Consider the following 18,997-nt stretch of genomic DNA (forward strand, 5'->3'; position numbering starts at 1 on the left):
CTTTGCTAAACTTAAGGTAATGTCAGGATGTGTATAAAATATGTGTTATAGGTGTGGATATATTTCTCACTTCATTTAGTGTTTTTGCTTTTTAAACATGGACATTAACAGTTATTTAACTGTTAATTATGAAAAAACTGATTTTCTTTACATCATTAAGTTAGACAATGTTTCTGACTGCTAGTGCCAGACACAAATGATTCACTTTTTGATCGTTCTCATTCCACAGTATATATTGTATATTGGGGAAAATCTACAGACAAGTGGTAAATAAGGTTAAATAAATATGTTAAAGGCAGACTAAGGTAGGTAACTCTTTGCACAGTAAATCACTGATGACAGTATTGTGAAAGTAGTTCAAATGACCCACCCAGTGAAGTATACACCACTCTCTCTCTCCCACACACTCACACAGAGGACCTGATTTGATCACTGTCAATAGAAATAACTGTAGCATGTTGCTGCACTAATGATTTTTACTGTCTGCAGTGCAAAAGCCATTTTCCCCCAGCAGGCTGAACCTTAAGCAAACAACTTCCCAGCATCTGTAGGAGCCAGTGTTTACTTATACTGAGGTGCCCTGACAAATATACATGAAAAGAGAAGCAACTTCACACACAGGTATTTGCCAAGTAGCTACAGGCATAAGATTTATTCACTGTGAAGATGTTGTTATTGCCTTGAATAAAAGGCTTCTTTAAGTACTGTAAGAAGCAGTCCATCCATCAACGCTGCATGCTGTTATGTCCCTTAATCATTAGCAGCCTGCCAGTGGGCCAGTCAATACTAACTCATGCTAGTTAGTATGTGGTAATCAAGGCAGTGGTAATTAAACCCACAGATTTTGTATTTGTAGATCTTTTTTACACATCCCTGAATTTGAGGGCAATATGAAACATTTTTATAAAATGATGCGCAAGACATCTTGAATATTTCCTCTGATGGAAAGGTGCAGCCATAAAAAACATGAGCTTAGATTTGAATATTTCACTCAGTGTAAACATCATACAGTGTAGCTACAATGAAGAGGTGGAACAAGCTGAAAGAATATCAGACAATATGGAATAACGTGACTTTTTAATAGCTATAATCCTACATTAATTCATTTTTACCCCAACCACCAGGTATTGTAGGCCTCTCTCACGGCTTGAGCCAGTCGTGGCTATCTAAACTCATCATCAAGTTGTTATTTATGAATGATGGTGGCTCAAAGAGAAGGAAAAACAAAACGCACAGTTAGAAACTGGACTTTCAGGGATATAATGTCTGGTCAGTCAGGCGCATGTGCCCGAGGATGTTCTTACTGTGACCCCTTGAGTTTGTTTCTACTAAAAGCTTGCTGTCCAAACACATCCAAGCTTGGTTACTTCAATTCAACAAGCATCATTGTTTTTCTTTTTCATTTTTGCCAACCAAGCACAAAATGTTTTACCATGTTGAAAAAACAATACTCCAAAAAACATCAATTCAACTTCAACTTCTGCTTCAACTAGAGCCTCACTGCCGCAGAGTTGATAACCTTCTGGATCTCGAATGGGCTGATGTGCCAACTTCTTGTACTCTACCCGCATGGGTATGTCCTGGGTTGACAACCACTTTACAGAGCCAGGCCCTCGGGAGGCAGTAGATGTCCTCCGAGGACGAGCCAGAGGCGTATCTGACCTATGACCAGCTGAGGAGGGCCATCCTGGACTGGCTGGGCAGCACGCCCGAGGGACACGAGGTCACGTGTCACGGCACTATTGACTGCCTGAGCACAAAAGGAAAATTGTGCAGGTGGAGCTTCAGGCCATGCTAGAGATGGTGGTAATAGAAGAGTCCAACAGTAACTGGTGCTGCCTCGTCGTGCTGGTATGCAAGTCTGACGGGTCAATACGGTTCTGTGTGGACTATCGCAGGGTTAATGAGGTGTCTAAATGCGATGCTTACCCGATGCCGAACTCGACGAACTCCTGGATCGGCTAGTCACAGCTCGTTTTAATACGACACTGGATTTAACAAAGGGCTACTGGTAGATTCCCCTGTCTCCAGAGCCCAGGGAGAAGACAGCCTTCTCCACTCCGCTCCGCTCCTGTTTACTCCTAAATTTCCTCTTCCTTTTGTTGACGCCTCGAACAGTGGGCTGGGAGCCGTTTGGTCCCAGGAGGTGGAGGGTGTCGACCGGCCCGTACTGTACATTAGCCGTAAGCTAGCCCAGCAGGAGCTGGAAAAAAGAGTGCCTCGCAATATGGTGGGCGGTCGGCGCCCAGCGTTATTACCTCCTGGGACACTCTTTCACCCTCTGGTCGGACCATGACCCCCTCCAGTGGCTCCACTTCAGGAAGGATGTCAAGGCCCAGATCACTCGCTGGTATCTGGTGTTACACCCCTTTAACTTCAAGGTGATCCACAGGCCGGGTAAGCGGATGGTTCTGGCTGACTTTTTCTCACGCTCGGCGGGAGGAGGGGGAGTCAGCTTGCGGCTGGTGGGATCCCGGAGTGTCTCAGCTGGAGATCAGACAATCACTCGATATAAGCCTGGTGGTAACCTGGTTCTGTTCTCTTGCAGTAGGGTGCGACCTGGAGAACGAACGTGTGCACAAAGAACAGCCTGTTGACACAGGAAAGGCTAACGTGGTGCAACCATTATAGCTGTTCTTTTTACCAAACCGCCTTCTCCTTCCGTCATTTTATCTGGTGAGAGCAGGACCTTCTCACGCTGACCTATTTCAAAACGTTAAAATCACTTAAGCTTGTGTTAACTATTTTCCATATTTCAGGCATCTTACCAAAAACCCATTCAAAAAACCCATTGACTTTGAGACGAGGGAACCAGAAGTGCTAACTCATTTTATGACTGCACTTTACGTGGGCGTGTGTCTGGTTGTGTGTGCCAACCCCAGGCCAATTACAGTCTAATTGCATCTTTCCATTGACCTTGTATGCAGTCACGCTGCCTCTTCATTTCACGATGTGTTTGAACACATCGTAAGAGTTTTTGTCAAAACACGTTACAATGGATACATTTCAGAAGGAACTGATTATCGAATATTATATGTGCTGCAGTTGCATTGAGCTGTGTCCTCTTTATTATCGGATTTCTTCAGCAGACACTGTGAACAGAGCTGTTGGATGTTTTTTGCTTAGCAACAAACCCTCACATTGAAGAATTTAAGGTATTTGGGTATGTAAAATAGAACTGCATTCTGGAAACTGGAAAATCAGAGAAGCTTTAGTTATTTAGAGATCACAAGACTTTACTTTGTTTCTCATAGAATTATACATTTTAGATTTAAAGCATTATTAGAGTAATTCATTCATTTGTATGATAACAAGACTGGTCTACATCCGTGCTAGTGGCTCTGTGAGACTAGATGTAGATGAAAAGTCCGTAGATCAGAGATTAAAGTGATAACAATTCCTCCTGTGGAGGGGAGCCTGAACATGTGTAGCTAATCTCATTCATTAGTGGAAACAGTATATTAAGAAGTTAAAAGGTGACAGTAACTCCTCCCATAAACCGTAGATCTTACATCAGGTCTTGTAGTGTGATCTGCTGTCATTTTCTCTAACTTTGTTAAAAAAAAAGTTTGTGTGACAGACCTTCCACACCAACATCTATTTTGAACTCCAGTCAAGAGCTCCATTAGCACTCCAGGCTACAATAAGAAAACACTAGAGATGTGCTGAAATGATCAAAGGCTGTCTCGGGAAAAATGGTAGAAAAATGGCCCATTTACTTTCTTCCACCTTTTGGGTGTCTAAATGGATTTAGATTCAGTAATCAGTGCACTGCTGCCTGGCGGACACTAGAGGGCAGAGTGAGCGCAGAGAACACAGGCCGGCTGTCGCAGCAGGGAGCAAACTTGCTGGGAGTGTGATAAGAAGTCCTTTCACGTAACATGGCCCGGAGTGAATGTGTGCGATTTCTCTGAGGGCATCAGGAACTTCTACAAAATGTGAGCAGGTCAGGAGGAGGGCAGGATTTCAGTACATATTTCTTTCTTTGCATAAGGGTGCATGTGACAGAAGTCAGTGGGAATGCACACTGTTCTAGTATTAAAACAGGTTTAATGTGAGCCACAAGACCCAGTGATCTAGTTGTGCTGAAGGAGTCACATGAGTTCCAACTCTCACCAGCTTCAAACAATGAACGCTACCTGGGCAGCCAGGGAGATGAACGCACACAAATCTGTTACATTTGAAGAATGAGAAAAAACTTCAAAAATCCCTGAGCAATTAACCAATCACAGTCCAGCAGGACAGTGTGACAGAGTGCACACATCATTGGTCGACAGGCGCACATCCGTTATGCTTTCAGTGGGGCGAGATCTAAATTAGAGAGCCAATTAACTTTGCTAATAGCCCTCTCCTATTTAATCTGGAAGACAATGGGGATTGAAGAAGAAGCTTTTACAATATCCTCTTTCTGCCACGATTCTGAGGGTCTGCGTTTGCCTCCTTGTTTTCACTTCAATTAGCCCAGTGCTTTCTATGATTAAGTACCTATAATTATTTTTCAATTAAGGCTTTGATCTGGTGTGTACTGTATACAGCTCCTCGGCGTGCCGGGAAGAATGAGGATGAAACAGTAAATTTGTTCCCTTCTGTGTTGTGTTGATGAGGGTGCAAGTGAGATTAAGCTTGCGGAGCTGCTGGGAGAGCTGCTGCAGCCACAGAAACTTGATCAAACATTGTTCATTCCAGCATCAAACTTTTTTTTATTTCCTTATGTTAGTCCAAGTTTCTCATGCGCAATGCATCAGGGATGATGGGAGATTGAAGCTCTTGTCACCTGACTCGCTTTCTGATAGCATTTTCATTATTTCCATAACTACCCTGTTTTTTTATGCATTTCTAAGATGAACCATCATAGTATGCCAAAATGTGCCAGCCTGAAAACCTTAAGTAGAAATGATTTAAGTTGTATTCAACCAGTAGATAAATAATCTCTTTTTCAAGCAAGAACTGGCCAAGACATGCTGCAGCATCCATACAAACACATAGTTACAGAGAGAAAACACAAAAGGACTAAATATTAAGCATATCCAGGTGGATATTTCATATCCAGGTACATTTTAAAACATTGACATCTTAAATAATCTGCCTCTTAATCTTTCATTTTGGATTTAAAAGCATTCAACAAGATCAATTCATTGAGTTTCAAGTCTTTCTGCAACATATTTCATGCCGACGGTGCAGAATACACAAATAACCTTTTTACAGTTTGCGTCTGGGCATTTGGGACAGAAAGCATAAAGAAGTCCTTAGAACGCAAAGTTTTGAAGTTTGATTCAGTACTTTTTGGCATCCTTTTTTGATTAATTTACAAAGAAATATAAATATATTTAAGGTTATTTATAAATGTATGTATTGCCAATTCTACAAATAGTTTTTACATTATAATTGCTTTTAAATTAGTTTTTTTTTTCTGTATGTGTGTGTGTGTGTGTGTGTGTGTGTAAGTGTGTGTGTGTGTGTGTGTGTGTGTGTGTGTGTGTGTGTGTGTGTGTGTGTGTGTGTGTGTGTGTGTTTTGATGTGGGTGGTAAGCTGCTCAATAAAATTGTCCTCGCAGGTAAATAAAGTTCCAGTGTGCGTATTGCATCATGTAAGTCTGTAGATTGTTTTATATGCTAACTACTACTAATACAGTAGTTATACAACTATACTAACAGTATACTCTGACAATAAGTACATGGTACGTACTGTATATACTTAGTATGTAGAAGAGAATTGAAAAACAAAACATTTTTAAAACAGTTTTAAGATGCAAAGTAACTCGACTATAGCTGTCAAATAAAAAGTAGTAAAGTGAAAGGAACAATATTTGCCTCTCAAATGTAGTGGACTGAAGCTCACGTTGCCATGCATTGATGTGTTACTTTAGAGTGCAGCTTTCACCGTGTTACCACACCTGTAGTTTGCAGATATTTGTACTCTGTTAATACTTTCCTTCAACACCAAAGTGTACTTTTGGGTGATGCACAGAGGCAGAGGTGGAGATCAATCAGCAAAACAAAGCAAAATGCCCCAGTGAAACAAACAAAACAGGTAAAAGTGCTTGATCCTCTCATGCACAACGAGGTACTTAATAACACTTACAGGCTATTATAATTCCTCGGTTTACCTAGATACCTGACCTGGAAGGTAGATCAAAAGCGCGGTGATGTGCAGGGTAAAATGACAGTCTGGGTTAATTATCTGTAAACCTACGAGGATTAGAGGAATTCACAATAAAGTGCAACCCAAAGGGGGGTGGAGAGGTAAAAAAAAGCCTTCCAAGGGGAAGGCCTGGGATCTAATACTACAGTAATGCCTCATTTCCACTGCATGGTGCGGCTCCACTCAACTTAACTCACTTTTGGTTCCAAGTCCTTTTCTCGTTTCCGTTTTTCCCCTGCGGATAATACCCCCTTAGCGTAGGGCGGGATTCTCAGCTTATCGAAACTACTGTGACATCATCTTCAACGCAGCACTCAGGAATCCTTTCATCAGCAAACAAACAGGAAGTTGCATTTTGTCAATTTTAAAATCTGGTTTGGGTGAGTAAAAAGATTCAGTGGTTTGCAGTGTTTTAACTCAATCTCGTTTTTTAAAATGAGACAACCCAAAATCCCAGCCCCGTGCTAATTCTGCAAATTAGTTATAATTATTTTCCAATTAAAGTAGCTAGTAGCACTAGCTACAAAAGTCCATAAATCTAGCGAGTAAATGGTGAAGTTGGCAACACTGACAGCTCGTTCCTCCAAAGCCACTCCCGAAAAATGATCATTATGAAGGTAAACATATAATAATAAACAAGGACATATTGTTAGAACACATAGCTGTAAAGCTAGCTGCTTGTGGAAGACTCCGTGATGCGTAATGAGTACGCAGGCAGAGTACGAGCAGGGAGGTAGACAGGGAGAGACACAGACAGGTCGGTGTACTTAAAAATGATATTCATCAATATGAATAAGAATGAAGTAAAAGTAATATAGATTCATACCCATCCCACCTGCAAATCTTATTAAAAGTTTTGAACAAAAAAGTACATTCCTTACATTTGTGAGCATGTCAGAGTCTTTTTCCCATTCTACTTCCTGTATTTGAAACTTGAACTCTCTTAGCTCGCTGAGGGTGAGAAACAGAAATCCATCGAGAGGCCAGTAATTAACTCCTTTACTGTAATTAAAACACTAGAGTCTCTTAAGGGTGTGCGGCTCCTAATGAGTTGTGACATCTTAGAGGCTCCGTGTACCAGAACTGTACTGTCACTGTGCGCTACCTCCTCGCAGACAGTCCTGCACAGCGTAAAGGAAGTGTTCACAGCTGGGTGAGGAAGAAAGAAAAAGGGGAAGAAAGAGGAAGATGGGACGCTTTCATTGCCCTAGAAGGGTAGAGAGAGGAGGAAATAATGAAATATCAGGGCTTTGTGAAAAATAGAAAAATAAAAATGGTGGGTGCAGAGGTAGAAGTGTGGTTGGGAGAAGGAGGAGGGGGGTTAGGAATTGTGTCTGAAACATTTTGTATGACCTCCTCCCTCGCCCATCCATCAGGCAGGCTGGCTCATTATTCTAACTAGCCAGTTCTTTTCTTCTGTTGCAGGACGCCATCAGCTGCAATCTGCATGCCAATTATCGGCCAGACCCCCTGATACCCCTGCATGGAAAATGATCTGTCAAGGAAAAAAAAAAAAAAAAAAAACGAAAAGCGAGAAGGCTTGTGCACTGTAGCCCCAATCTCTTCAACCCCCCCATCGCCCCCCTTTTACACTCTATTCCTCTCTACGCTTTCCTGTACAGCAGTGACAGGGCTTCCTAGAAAATTAATCTATGGAAAGAGAAGAAAAAAATTATAAATGTAGCTATTCTCCCACTCCGGCCGCTCAGTTCTCTGGGCTCCGGAGGGCAGGGGAAGTGGAGTTTGTGATAATTGCCAGGGAGAGGGGGGCGATTACAAAGGGACACTCTTCCCCTGAATGTTACACTAAGGGCAAGAGGAGCGGTCATGAAGCAACCATCATGCTTTTTACGCTCCCAGGTATGCTCCCTTTTTTCCCTTTCATTCCCATCTATTTCATCATCAAATTACAGATGGGATGAGCTGCCATTTCTGATCACACTCTTGATCTCTTAACTGTGCCTGATAGGCAGTGCCAGGAATGAAGAAATGTGATGTCAGTGGGCCATCTGGTAATCACTATAACCACATGAACTGTGTCCGATGATCATAAACAAAGCCTAAATACATTTAAAAGTCACAATTGACCATTGGCTAAGTCTCACCCCCCTTGGTTATGGATGCTAAGCCTGTCAAGCTTTCTGGTCTGGCACGACTTATAAGCAGTTTGCAGTAATAAAGTCATACCACTCAAAAATTCTTAGTCATTTTTGTTTTAAAACAATAGCTCCTTGATTTCAGATATAGGTAGGCAAAGACTACTAGCTAACTAAGCTAGCTCCAGGAGTGAGTTGAAAACACTGTCTTCAACTCACTTTGAAACAATCTGCCACAAGAGGTCCTACACACTTGATATCGTGTTAAAGGTTTGAGGTTAAAGCTGCAAGTCCCAGGCAAAAGGTTAGCCTCCTCCTCAACAGAGGATGTAATACACATGGAAAATACAGAAACAGTATTAAAATAAGCCTGTTTTGCTGTTTGGCCGCCCAAATCGTTGTTAATATTTTTGAAATAATTTGTTTTCACCTTTGAAAATGGCTTTTAGGGTGATGATAGGTTTATATTCTTTAAACAGATATCTGCAGTAACCTATTGACCAATCATGTTTAAGTAGCCCTGAGGCAGAACGCATTGACTGACATGCAATAACGGAACATGTTGGCTATTGTCTAATAAAGATTTAGCTTTTTATTAGCTTTCAAATAATGTATGTAAACATTAAACATTAAACATTCCAGTTGCAGATTTTGTCTCTCAATTCTAACATTAATTTCATTCTCCATTTCCCTATTTTCGCATCTGAAGTTGCTCATCGGTGGGACCCCCAAAATATTGGCTGCTGCTCCCAGAGGCTAAATCCAGCTATCAAACAGGCTTCCACACAGTGAAACCTGTGACCCCACAAGCTGATGTAGTACATTCGATGAAGTGCTCCTTGGCGGCTGCACTTGGCTGTTAGGCAGGTAGTGAACTAGTTAGCCGGTCATGCTAACGACTGCAGCTTACAATTCTTAAACTTCTGCTCGTGTTCTTTGGTTTTGGAAATGCTAAAAATAAAAGACACCCTTCAAACTATTTAAGTGTTGAGAACCACAGTCCCATGTTTGACACATGGAGAAATCCTAAGCTTGACAGGCCTTCCTCTCCGAGTTACGATTGCTAAGCTATAAATGGAAAATCACTGTTCAGAGGAGAGGTTTAGCTAATGGTCAGTTTAGCTTTAATTATATATTTCCTTTTCATTCCAGCTACTTTTCGGGACATAATGAATAAGTAAAATAGGTACTTCTGAATGATCAAGTGATCTAACAATGGGATATAATCATCACAACACGCATATAAATTATACTGTTGTCCTTTCCTTATGAGATGAGGCAATGAATCTATGTGTGAATGACAGCTGGGAAAGAAACCCCACAAAGCCAACCAGATCCAGCACTGAATCCGAGAGAAGAACAGTCACTCGGCAGAAGCAGTGGAGAATTGGGTTTGCTCTGTCTGCCTTTGTAGTGCATGTGTGTGAGCTTTGATTAAAGACAGAAGATTCTTTAAGCACATTAGGGCCATTTTGTCCAATTGTTTCACGCCCTCTTCCATATCCACCCGCACAAAAGATACAGACTGCAGCACAAAGCGATGCTCACCCTCTTTACTCTGCTCTATCACACTGAGCAGGCCCAGTGCAGGCACAAACATGCAAGGACCAGAGGAATTATGCTCTTGTGTAGTACCAGTGGCAGCAGAAGCGTCAGTGTACTGTCTTATCACTCTAAGGGCAGATGAAGAATTGACACACAAAGGCAAAGGAAACAAAAGGCACCATGTAGTCTCTAGTTTGGAGCCAAAAAAAAGAAAGAATTATATAAGTAATAGCCAGGAATCAAACGTGTATATCAGATGAAGAATTCTCACAAAGCACAACTGCAATATCTTGTTAATACACTGGCCTGCAGCAGCAATGATAGGGTCAGTAATTGATACGGCTGTAGAGCCGCAGACCCACTTCTGTTGCCTGCAGTGCACTTGTGTAAAATATGTGCTGCATTAAACAAACAGTACATGCATTTCATTTGCAATCATCCTCTAAATTCAAAGTCTCGGGGTCTGACGCGGAAATGCAGCGAACAAAACTCCATTTCAAAATTCACAGAGAAGAGGGAAATGACTCTGTTAGCATACTCAGTAAGAGAGCTGAACCCAGGCCAGTCAGCCACCATACCCTAGAGTAATAATTAAGAATCCTGTCGCTGAGTTGTCAGTAGTCAATTACACCTCCTGTTCACTCGGGCGCACGATCTGACTGCAAGCAATGTGAAGACACTGGAGCTGTCATCAGAGATGGAAAAAGAAGGAAAATGACTGAAATGAAGATTACTGTGGAGTGGGGATTTTGAGCAGGGTTTAACAGTCTCTGTCAGGAGGTGAGTGCTGAATGCGAGTGACCAAACGCCCTCCCAAACATGAAACCATTATTGCCGATTACACAGAACGGGGACTTTGGTGGTGCATTAATTGAAGCTTTGGCTTGCATCAGTTTCCAATTACTTTTATGCTAGCCTACGGTTAATGCGTTGACAATGGATGGTAGGAGCACGCTCCACAGACAGAGGACTGGGTATGAGGGAGGTTCTTGTTGTCATGGAGCGTGATATAGTCAGATGTAGGAGGCATAAAGGCTGCTGTGCTGTTCCTCTGAGCATGACTGTGGAAATATTCAACAAACAGAACTGGTTTAGGCCAGACTCCAACAGCCACATACATGATGTTGACGATGGCAATCGTACGGGACATATCCAGTTACAAATGGTGGCTGTGGCCACTGAGCACCTCAAGCCAGTTGTCCCACTTGTTCCAACTTAGACTAGTTATTGCATAAATGTCTAAACGGAAATTTACACATCACTGAATTAAAACAGGTCGCAGCACACAAACTAGTCCTTCTCAAGAGGGTGATGTTTTCGGCTCGGCTTGATGGATTGTTTGAATAATGCCCGCAGGATTACAGAAAAACTACTGGCCCGCTTTTCATTAAACTTGGTGGAAGGGTGTAACACCAAACACTCACTCTAAACCACATGAATATTGCTAGTTCTGTAAAACATAATTATCCATGTATGCATGAATTAAAAAAAAAGTCATATTCAAGGATTAGCAGTTACGTTTTTATTTATAGTTGATTGCATACATAATCAATATATATATATATATATATATATATATATATATATATATATAAAGCTCAATTACAAGCAATGATATTTTTGAAGTTTTTAATGTTGCCACTTGATTTATCAAATCCCTAGTTTGAAACTAGTAGCTAGTGGTTAATTTAACTTAACTTAATTTAACAAAAACTTTGGTGCAGCCCAATCCTGATCAGGTTAATATGACCATTCATGTCATTGGGTCACATGGTATGAAGAGGCCAACAATGTAAGATAGGTAAAGCAAAGCCTTTTCCAGTGAACTCTGTCACAAATTATTTTGCTGATTCTTAATTTCTTTCATACTTTCTTTAGTGTCTATGTTCCTTTCTTCCTACTTCTTCCGTCCTGTATCTGTCTAAAAGCAAATCCTTTTCTTTCAGTTCCTTTGAACCTCAGCTTTAAAAGCCAACATGGACGAGAAGTCCTTGTAGTCCTCAGAAAAAAAACTGAAGGAACATTAAATTCCATGACAGCTTTGCAAATGTCATCAGCTGATCCAGGTCGGCTGCTAAGTGAACCTTGTGGTGAAGCTGTTCTCTCAAAACTATTTTCTAGTCTAAAAAGTCATTACAATTGTCTACCAGTCTCATATATGAGTGAGACTTTACTTAATCATTTTGAAAATGGAAAAACACCGTGAGCTGGTATATGATAAGGATAAATATACATACTGTATGTATATGCTAGTCATATAAAGACTGGGGGATACTGTATGAGGCTAGAATATCTGTATTTACTGTAGTGCAAAGTGACTTATTGAAGGTTATGTGCCTTGCTTAAGGGCACATTTACGCTGATGTAAGCAGTTCTCATTCACTTTCCTCTGCCAGCAATTCCACCAAACACCAGAAAGGCCAAGACCTGAAAGAGAAGTTATGTTTAGCAGAGTTTTCACGCTGACCTAGTTTTATTCATTTTTTCCTTTCATTGAAAACTGAAGCCACTGTAATTATTACCTCTATAGAGGGCCACATTTAATACCCTAATGTATTATTAGCTGGATTTGCTACAAACAGATTAAACAGGAGCAAGAAAGGCTTAGGTAATTTGATAATTGCTTTTGGCACCTGTGTTTTGTGCTCCTCTCCCTGTAGCCGAGCAGAAAGAATCCCTGAGCAGAGGTTTTCAGCTTCATAGTGAAGGAGCAGCTCAGCACCCTGCTGTGTGACGCTCTGAAAAGGCTATGCTCTCACGTCTGCTCCACATTGCCCCTGCTCAGCATGTCTTAGATTCAACCATATCCAGATTTTTATCACAACACGAATTAAACCTTGATTTTCTGTCCACTCAGCAAGAGAGTTCCACCAGTGATATTGGGGATACATCATTTCACACTGTGGACAGGCAATTCGCAAAGGTATGCAAAGGAACATAAACTGACTTTTTTTTTTGTGATGGCCTCAAAATTGCAATAAAGGTTCTTGACACTGAGTTGTATTTATTTATTTCATTTTTCACCTATCCTCATATTCAAACCCTTTTCTGTTTCCACCCGGTCTCTGAGGATTCGTGCTTGCAGGAGAAAAAGAAAATTAAAATCCATCAGCTAATGTGTCGCCTGGTAATGAAATAAGAATCTGACACTCTCTCGCATTGAAATGCAAAAGAGGTGTCCTGGCGTTACCCTGGCAATTTATCATAAAAGCCAGTGAATTTCTACTTAATATACATGAGGTACAGTGAATTATTACAGGGCTTGCCATTATAACAAACTTCTCAAAGTGCACAGACAAAAGGGTCAAGTATATTATTTTCCCTTACGTCACTCGGACGGATGATCTAAATGGCTTTCTGAAGTTGGGGAATTTCATACTTTCTTTGAATATGTTTTATACTTTGTCCCATTTTGCACAATGCAACCCTTTTTACCCTCTGTTCCATTTTTTTCGCTGGAGAGAAAATGGAAGAGAGAGGGAGGGCAAAAAATGTCACCTGCTAGTATCAGAGTGCTTTTCCACAGCTCTAATTCATCTCTGCCAGCAGCATGTCTCTACTTTCCCTTTCTTCCCGACTGCACCAAAATGAGCCCATAAGTCCACTGATTCATCCAGTCATCAGACTCTTGCTTTTTTATGCAGAAGTAACATTAACCACAACAAGTAAAATAAATCTGTGTTCGACTGATGAAACAACAACTAGAAAAACTCTCATGATTAATCATTCCTTCTTAATCTTGAGATTCCGCCTGGTTGAAATAATCAATAGTTAACAATGCGTGTGATTGATATATGAGCCTACTACGTTCAAAAAGTGTACTCACTGAGGAACAATGGTGAATAATGCCCAATAATATCAGGTGGGCTGCATTTGATTGATGAGTTTTGTCAAGCGACAGCCTGAAACAGTTTATGCATCTGTCAAATGAATGATTAATGAAAAGGAAGCTAATATCACCTCAAACAGGATCATGTTTATGTTGCCAACAACCTCCAAAACTTAAAGCATCGTCGTTGTCAATATGTCCGCCACATAATAGCAAAATTAGGATTGTGTATCACTTGGAAGGCAAAGAGAAATCCTGTGTGATAAAATGTCTGTGACGTGTTTTGAAGTGTATTATTTCACGTCTTTAGCTTTGTCATACAGAGTTTATACATTCTTCAATGCATAAATATGAACTGCATATGATTTATAATCAAACACCACTCTTGAGCTTTAATAGGTGACCTTACTGGATCGACCCAGGGATCGTGAAAAATGCATTATAAGCGACACATCCAAGTGTTTTGCCGCAGACTGTCATATCAACATATGATGCATGTAGTCACTGATAATGTACAATTTATATGACACATTTTTACTGAGGCGCGCATAATGCCATTATCATATTGGAGAATGTTTTTAGTTCTCCCAGGGGACATCTCAACAAATCACCATGTCTCAAGCAAACCAGGGCCAAAGATTAATGATAAACATGACAAGGACAAATTAGAATATGTAGAAGTTAGCATGTGCGGGCCGCACAAAATATCCCGGAGCTAAATAAATAGACATGCATTCTGATCTGTTCCCCGTTGTCCAATTTTATAAATAGTCCTGTCGGGCCTGTTTATGAACTCCTAGAATATGTGTTCTTATATGGACAAAGGCTTCAGCTGTCATGTGTAATAATACTGCAGACATGGAGTGAATGACGAACACTTACACGTCTAGTCGTCAGCTGAAACCATATTTCAGACAATAGTTTTATTTTTGGAAATATATTTTTATTTTTATTTTTGGAACTACACTTGTAAAATGTTGGATGAAAAGATCAATACCACTCTCATGCCTGTCCACTAAATAATATAGCTTAGCTTAGCATAAAGACTGGGAGCAGCTAGCCTTGCTCTGTGTAAAGGTAACTAATTTCCAGCACATCTAAAGCTCAATAATTAATCATGTCGTTTGTTTAATCCGAACGAAAAGGTAGAAGTAAAGACAACACGTTGTAGTCTTCTGAGGTTTATGTGCCTATTGTTTGGCGAGACGTACGCAATGACTTCCTGAAGTCTTGTCATCACCTCAATCGCGTCGTTTTAAATTTCTTATGAGGAGTAAACAAACGACATATAACATTTTAATTTGTGAGCTTTAGAGGTTGTTTTTTTAACAGAGCTAGGCTAGCTGTTTCCAGTTGTTATGCTATATTTTATTACTCTTAAATTACAAAAGTTGTCACAGTGAAATGCCTAAAGGTATCAAAAGTAAAATTACTCAATCATGCCGCATAATGGCCCCTTTAAGAATTATATTATCATATATTATATTATTTGAATACCATTACTGACACATTACTTTATCTAGCCTACTTTAAAGACTGTTGGGTAGTTTAATCACATGTTTTGTTTGTAAAATCTAATGTAGCTGTAAAATAACTGTAAATAAAAAAAGTACAGTATTTTTCACTGAAATGTGGAGAAGTATTAAAGAGCAGAATATTAAAATACTTAATTAAGCACACGTAGCTCAAATGTGTGTTTAAGTACAGTACTACAGTACAGCTATGGGCAGCATCAGCACAGTAACCCCGTGCCATTCAGCGTGAGAACCTCTGAGTGCTGCATGTGCTGGATCAGAGAGGTAACCTTATTGTTTTTGATGGGGAGCATAAATCCCAATAACCATCAGTTGTGAGTGCTGAGCCATTAGCCCCCCTGAGTGACTGTCACATCCAATGGGGAAGCCACTCCTCCATCTCCACCTGAGGCTCTGGAGATGGATGGCCTGCCGCTCCATGGTGCGCTGGCTCATTTCTACCCCGGTACAGAAGTCAGTGCTGATTAAAATATCCACACTGGGTCCTTATTTCTATTACCAATTCACTCAGCCAGTCCAGTCCCTCTCAATTAAAGTGCTTGGGCCCGTATGAATGGAGATGAGGGGGTGAATGGTAGCTGACAGAATTACAAACGCTCACAGTCACAATTTATCCTCCTGACAATTAGGAGCAATTTGTTTCATGCTAACTCATCCTTAAGGTTTCAGAAGGTCTTATTTGATATCAACAGGAGAGGCTGCAGCTGTCACAATCCCCCAAGTACCACTCTCCATTTTGATAATACACAGCTGACTGCACTTTACAGTACAAGTAATGGTTTCCTTGATCCATCTCTTACATATACATAACATGTATGTTTGTACAGGCCAGGCTAAAATAGATAAAGTCAAGTTATGAGTCTCTAAAATAAATAAGTTGACCTCCGGGTCACTGATTCAGCCTTGTGCAGAACTTAACTTGAAATCTGTGCTGTACATACCGGATCTTATTCTGCTGCACATTAGTGCCCCACACAATTAGATTCACAATGGTAAATATTATTATAACAGGTTATAAGGCAACACAGAAATATGTAAGCTTTTTCAACAACCTTTTAACTCCAGCCACAGCTATGAAAACTGAAAAATGGTGGCGACTTTTCAGCGAGAATGTCTTAGGCTCGGGCACAATGGAGTACAGCTCTCAATGACTGAGCCACTTTCTTTAGCGGAACCACTAAAACTTCTATGGCGATATTCTATTGTGCTTTGAAAAAGGGCTTTTGAAATGCATTAGCACTACACACTTTCTGAAGAAAGCCCAAGCACGGATTTGATACATAGCGACGGAACAAAAAAGAGAAAGAAAAAAAAGATAAATAAAAGCAGAATGCAATCATTTTTTAAAGATTTGCCCAGCCCCCTTGAGATCTCTCCTTCATTGTTTGCTGACGACTTGATACTGCAAAGTTCTATCTATTTTTTTCTCCTTCTTCTTTTTCTTCTGCCGTAGCAAATTTGTTTTCAGGCTCCATAAAATAGCCTTTTCTTATTTCAAGCAGCAGTGTATGCAGTGGAAAATCTTTCACATAATATATCCTTAAAAGCACATTACTCTGTCCCATACACCGTTAAGAGTTAAGAACACAGTTAATATTTACAGTTGAAAAAAAATGGGAGAAAAGGAAAGGATTTTGCCAGGGAATAAAACACCCCCACCCACGTATACACACTCACTCTCAGTGCAGCAGTTGAACAATTGCTATTCACAATCCTATCCTTAATGCCTAAGACCAACATAAAAGAGGGGAGTTTAAGAATATAGGGATAAGCCCTTTCAGCTTTTCTAAGTCTTAAGGCTGGTTTATGCTCCATGAATACTGAGCATCGGCAGCCAGTGCTGTTGCCACTCTAAATAGATATTACAATGATTTGGGAACAATGCATTCGACTGATTCCCTCAGACACAAAAATACATATATGTGTATATATAGTGAATAGGAGGCAAACATTAGCGCTCCTTGACAATACAAGCATTTTTGATGTAGAAGGGTAGAGCAAGATTAATGTCTGAGCGAGAGAAAAGGCGAGATACCACTTTGGGTGTTTGCTGGGAAAGCTGCAGCGGGAAGATGCTTTGAGAGTCTAAATCCCCCCCTGAGTACAATGCAGGTCTGCTGATACAACCAACAGACACGGGGTCACCTCCCCTCAGGGAGACAATGGAAGCACAACAACAAACTGGAGTGAGGAAGCATCGGGGACTGTGCCGGCACAAAGGCATCGAGAGGAAGTCAAAGGGAGGAATAAAGTAGGGAAAAATGCAATTTGCCAGCATTTTTCCAACATTATTATTATTGCTAATAAGCATCAAGGTCTGCTGAATGTCAGCATAAAACGCAGGGAAAAAAAGAAAGTGACCATTCTCCAAAATCTCATCCTCTCCTTTGAGTTGCAGCATGAGAGGCAAAGAAATTAGACTTCTGCGCACGTCTGCCTCTATCATACTAAATGACAACATATGGGAGCATTTAATATGCTAAAAGATGATTTTGAAGAGGGCCGTCGTGCAGCACAAGAGAGGTATGGATAAACAGTCCCCTTTTTTTTGCCACTTAAGCTTTCCAAACGGCCTCAGGGCTCCAGAACAACTCCGACCCTTGTGTCTCCTCTCCCAATCCAAGATTAGCCTGTCTTCTTGTCTTAATCCAGCAGAAACGCTGCATCCTGACTCCAACACCTCTCCACAATTACTGCACTCCATAATCCCCTGCCTGCCTCCATTTTTCCCTACTGCTTTAAGAGGGGTAAAGATCAGGGGTGAGCACTCATCCCCGAGCCCTCCCCTGCCTCTCACCATGGCAGTTAAGTGTCTGTGGAAATCATAGAATGAGTAAGCCTTGTGACAGCTTATTAATACTTCTCTCTTCTCTAGGGTTTACCAATGGTCAGTCCTTAAGTATACTGTACTGGATTAAAAGGATTTGCTTGTAGCTCAGGTTGGCTTCTGAAAAAGAGGTATTTCGGTGCAATTCTCCCACTCTGTTCGTACTAAGATGTCACTTGAAGGGTCTTGAGTTGCATTGTGCGCAGGGCTGATGGTCTATGAGATATAATGTTGAACATGAGGCTAAGGTATTTTTCATGGTCAGTACTTCCTATGATTTCAAGTGGCACTTTATCCTCTTGGGGAGCTAAAGCACTCAAGCCAAGGTCTGAAATACAGTAACCAGATGAACTGAGCGAGCGGCTTTTATTCAGCAAACTTTGATAGTTTTTACTGCTGTTCCAAAGAATGACCACTGCAGTTCTCCACCACTTAAAGCTGCTGTTCACTGCAGTGTACACAGCTGAGCAACAATGACTGTGGCGCTTACAGAGACGAGAGATGTGCTTAAATGAATCATCCTGCTGGCTTAGCATAGCTTGGCTGCCTCTGTGCTCTGGATGTCTTTAATGCGTTTGTTTGCCTGCAGGCCCTCCGATTCTTTCTTCCCGCTTTCTCTGCTTTCTAGCCTGGATAGATTATACGTATTTTTTTATATTTATTTCAAAACCTAAATGGACTTGAATCGATCAGTACCTCATTGTGCATGTGACGAAAGCTGCAAGGGAGGGGGGGCAACCAATATGACAGATGTTACAATTCAGATTTCCTTTTCATTCTTTTTCAAGTAAACACAATGGCATATCGAAAGGCATTTCAAAAGCTGTTTTAAATTGATTTAAGTTAGCTCCTTGTCATAAAGCTGTGTGTTCACAACTATCACAAAGATGACTGGGAATGGAGAAAGAGAGTAAAAGAAAGCTGCCTCCTCCAAGGACTCTAAGCCATTGTAGGCTTCTACCCAAGCTTTAGATTTAAAAAGGGACCAGGCCTGGACAGATTTGCTCAGAAGTCTTTTCAGAA

Source organism: Cottoperca gobio, chromosome 4 (genome assembly GCF_900634415.1).
Source record: "Cottoperca gobio chromosome 4, fCotGob3.1, whole genome shotgun sequence".
NCBI classification, from domain to species: domain Eukaryota; kingdom Metazoa; phylum Chordata; class Actinopteri; order Perciformes; family Bovichtidae; genus Cottoperca; species Cottoperca gobio.